At 33.9% G+C, this 5,023-nt stretch overlaps 1 non-coding gene across 1 annotated transcript; it reads left to right on the top strand.

Annotated features, from left to right (window-relative positions):
* The first annotated feature begins 1,918 nt into the window (after nucleotides 1-1,918).
* Nucleotides 1,919-2,082, top strand: LOC150012610 (U1 spliceosomal RNA). The gene has a single exon (XR_016510871.1). It is a non-coding gene; the product is annotated as a U1 spliceosomal RNA (small nuclear RNA).
* The last annotated feature ends 2,941 nt before the right edge of the window (nucleotides 2,083-5,023 follow it).

Here is a 5,023-nt window from a genome sequence, read left to right as displayed (position 1 = left end):
ATACATCATAACTAAATAGGGTTTATTCTTTGACTGTAAGGATGACTTCATATATAAAAAATTAATCAATGTAATATATCACAATAAAAAAACAAAGAGAAAAACAACATATGATCATCTCATCTCATGAAGGAAAATCATTAATAAAATTCAGCTGCTTTTTATGATAAACACAAAATAGGAATAAAAGAAGAAATCCTGACAAAATAAAAGCTATATATGAAAATCCACAGTGAATGACAGTGAAATACCAAAATCCTTTATTCTAAGATCAGGAAAAAGACAAGGATGCTTGCTTTCCTCACTTCTATAAAACATAGTACTGCAAGTCCTAACTAGAAAATTAGGCAAGAAAAAAGAAATAAGAGGCATCCAAATTGGGAAGGGAAGAAGTAAAATTATCTCTGTTCACAGATAATATGATTTTATATTTGGGAAATCATAAAGACTCGACACACATATACATACACACACACAAACTTGTTTGCATTAGTAAAACTAATTTAGAAAACTAGTAGGATACAAAGTCAACATGCAAAAATTAGTTGTATTTTTATTCACTAAAAATAAATAATCTAAAAAAATTAATAAACCAAATTTATGTGCTATAGCATCAAAAGATACTTAGAAATTAAACAGGGAGTGAAAAGATTTGTACAATGAACACTGCAAAACATTACTGAAATAAAGACATAAATAAATGGAAAAACAACTCATATTCACAGATAGAAAAATTTAATATTGTTAAGATGTCATTACAATTAGCAGCCATTTGACTTGTGTCTAAAATGTCCACGGAGACAACTGGTCCACACAGAAAGGTCCTTCCTTGATATTTGGTCCTGTCCAAATCGCCCAAAAGCTTCTGGTCTGTAGTTCATATAAACCCCACACTTCTACAAGATTCATATCTCAACCTACTTACCTAGCTTCATATGCCATTACCAGCTAGGATACCAAGGCGGGAAAGGTTTTACTAGCAATATAGTCACAACCCAATTATTGGACCAATAAAACATGATAGTATTTTGGGCCCTGACTGGGTAGCTCAGTTGGTTTGATCTCAGGTCAGGGCACATAAAAGTCAACCAATGAATGCATAAATAAGTAGAACAACAAATCAATCTCTCTCTCTCTCTCTCTCAAGTCAATAAGTAAAACAAAATTTCAACCATGATAGTATTTTTATGTGTACTCTTGTAAATAAAAATTATCAATAAACATATAGGTTGTTTGAATCCAAGAACATTTTGGAAGCATAAATGTTTTTCACAGGACCAAATATCAATAGGCAAAAATTACCTCAAGATGGATCACATACTTAAATATAAGAACCAAAACAGTAAAACCCTTAGAAGGTAACATAGGGAAAAACTTCATGACATTGGATTTGGCAATTTCTTTGGTATAACACCAAAGCTACAAAAGCAAAAATATACAAATTGAACTTCATAAAAGCTATAAACTTTTGTATATCAAAGAACACTAGCAACAGAATGAAGAGGCAACCTATGAAATGAGAGAAAACATTTGAAATCAGATATCAGATAAGACATTGATATTCAGAATATATAAAAAACTCCTAAAACTCAGCAACAACAAACAATCTGATTCAAAAATGGGCAAGACTTAAATAGACATTTCTCCAAAGAAGATATATGAGTGGCCAACACTAATAAGCACACACAAAAAATGCTCAACCCACTACCATAAGTAAATGGAAATCAGCACTGGCCAGGTAGCTCAGTTGGTTAGAGTGTTGTTCACATACCTCAAGGTTGTGGATTCAATCCCTGGTCAGGGCATATAGCACATACAAGAATCAACCAATGAATGCATAAATAAGTGAAAAAATAAATTGATCTTTCTGTCTCCCTCTTCCTTCCTTCCTTGCTCTCTATTTAAAAAGTCAATAATAATACTTACCTGGCAAGGGAGATACCATGATCACGAAGGTGGTTTTCCCAGGGCGAGGCTTATCCACTGCACTCCGGATGTGCTGACCCCTGCGATTTCCCCAAATGTGGGAAACTTGACTGCATAATTTGTGGTAGTGGGGGACTGCGTTTGCGCTCTCCCCTGAAAAAAAAAAAAAGTCAATAAAAAAATAATTAAATGCAAATCAAAACCACAATAATGACATACATGATAGTACCAAACTGAAAATAATTTAATTTAAAATAATTAATAATTTAATTATTAATTTCCATTAATAATTAAATAGATAAATAGAACAGTGAAAATTGAATAACTAGCTATATGTAATATGAATTTGAAATACAGTCATATGCCACTTAACAATGGGGATAGTTCTGAGAAATGTATCATCAGGTGATTTTATCACTGTGTGATCATAGAATGTCTTACTCAAACCTAGATGGTATAACTTATTACACAACTGGGCTATATGTTGTGGCCTTTTGCTCCTAGGCATGTTATTGTGAAAAACAATACAAGATTAAATCAAACATGAGAAATGATACAATGAAGAGACAGTAAAAGCAAGATATAGGCTGCTGCTAGCATAAAATAGCATACTGTTCTACAGCAAACTTTTTTATACGTAGAAAGAGTACACTCTAAAATAACAATAGAGTATAGTATTTTTTTTTTCAGGGCCTAGTTTTAATTCTTTTAGTGTGTTAATTAATCTTTAATGGGTGATTGTTCAGGGTAGATCAATTCTAGTAGCATTTTTCATTTTCCTAGTGTCTTTCAAACTCAAAACTCTTCACAGTCATACTCTTTAAAAAAAAATGTTTTATTGGTTATGCTGTTACAGTTGTCCCAATTTCTTTCCCCCCTGCTCCCCCTCTCCAGTTGTCCCCCACTTAGTCCATGCCCATTGGTTGTGCATATAGTTCTTCTCAACATCTTCCTGTCTACTCCACTCCCTCCTACTATGCTTTTTAATTCCTGCATCATCTCCCTCCCTTTCCCCCATCCCCCTCCCCTCTGACCTCCCCGCAAAATGTTCCCCATACCTATAATTCCTTTTCCACTCTCGTTGCCTACTTAGTTTGCCTTCGTTTCGATTCCCTAGCTTCTGCTGTTGGCTGTTGTGATACAGTTTTCTTTTTTCTTTTTTTCCCTTTATTTATTTATTTATTTATTTATTTTTTTAATGTGTTTTATTGATTATAATGTTACATTTGTCCCAATTTCCCTTCCCTCTGCTCCCCTCCACCTGGTGGCCCCCCTCCCTCCAGTTGTCCCCCCCTTTTAGACCATGTCCATTAGTTGTGCATATAGTTCTTCTCAACCTCTCTCTGTCTATTCCATTCCCTCCTACCATGATCCTTAATTCCTATAGAGTATAGTATTGTAAATACATAAACTAGTAACTTAGCCATTTGTTATCATTATCAAATAGTATGTACTATACCTAATTGTATGTGCAATACTTTCATAGGACTGGCAGCCAAGTAGTTTTGTTTACACCAGCATCACCACAGATATGTGATTAATGCCTTGCTCTATGTCACAACAGCTATGGCATCAGTAGGCAATAGGAATTTTCAGTTCCATTATGTTTGGGGCCATTGTAGATACATGGTCCATTGCTGACTAAAAGGTTGTGATGCGGGGCATGATAGTGCATAACGCTGCCACCCAAGAGTCAGAAATAAAGTAATATACATTGTATGATTACTTGTGCCTGTGTTCAATAAAAGATACACACACACAAAAATATATACATAGTGTTCAAGTAGGTGACCTTTCAGGAGAATGGAGGGATTGTAATTTGGCATTGGCATGACAGGGGACATTTTGGGTGCTAGTGTAAGAGAAGCAGATCGGTTGCCTCTTGCATGCCCCAACTAGGGACCCAGCCTGCAATCCAGGCATGTGCTCTGACTGGTGAGAATCAAGCTGAGGACATTTTAGTTTGCAGGACTACGGCCAACCCACTGAACCACTGAGCTACACCAGGCAGTGATAGTTTATTTTTTTAATCTAAAAGTGTTTACTTAGATGTGTGCTTGGGGTTAATTCATTGAAGTGACGTGCTATACATGTATATTTTCTTGCAGTTTTCTTTAGTTGCATTTTACATCTTATTTAAAAAGAAAACGACTTAATTACAACAAAACTGTAAATATCTAGCAACAAGATTAGTAACACAGGTAGGTTGTCTATATGAAATAAACTATAAAACAAAACCTGAGTAAATTGGGATATGATTTGGGTTCTAGAATATATGAAGGGATCCTACAAATTGATATAAAGTAAATAAAAGGAAAAAGTCAATAAAAATGGCAAAATAGTCAATTCACAGAGGAGACAACACGAAGGTTGAAAGAAGTTATTTCAAAGGGGTTAACCACACTTCAAAGAAAAAAGTTAAAATAACAATAACATAATGTATGATGCTAATCACTTTTGCAAAAATTTATAAAATATCAATAACATTCGGGTCTAATAGTGTGAGAAAGTTGAAACTTCCTTAGCTGCATAACTAGTGGGAGAGTGTAAACTGAAACTTTTCTGGAAAACAGTCTGGCAATATCTATCATGATTAAAATTGTAGATGTTGTCTGTTTGGCTCTACTGAAATGATGATACCTTATAAAATAATATATGTGCAATATTTGTAACTTTTTTTGTTTACACCACTGTTTATAATGGCAACATTGGGAACAATTTGAGCATCCATTATTGATCAAATAAATATCTGTCTACTTGTCCTGAAGGGATGTCCATCATCAATTTTTGCAAAAAAAATAAATAAATAAACTTGCAGAAACCTATGGTCATATTTGGTGCTGTGAAAAGATTGTCACACAAACCATTTTATTTCATAATGATTTGTAAAAGACATGTTAATCTTTTACTCTCAGAAGTATGGATGTGAAGGAGACGGGAGGTCAATTGGAGATATCTTGTTTATATTCCTCTTTATTTGTTTCATTTGTTACAATGTGCAAGTATTTACATAGCAGAAAAGCTAAGAATAGTTATTAATAACCATTTCCTTTACAGATCAAATATATGGTACTTTTCATTCTTTTCTGTGTAACCT

The sequence above is a fragment of the Furipterus horrens genome, unplaced genomic scaffold, assembly GCF_987537825.1.
Source record: "Furipterus horrens unplaced genomic scaffold, mFurHor1.1.pri manual_scaffold_4, whole genome shotgun sequence".
NCBI lineage: Eukaryota > Metazoa > Chordata > Mammalia > Chiroptera > Furipteridae > Furipterus > Furipterus horrens.
The sequence above is the reverse complement of the archived record's forward strand: the minus strand, read 5'-3'. Positions and strand labels throughout refer to the sequence as shown.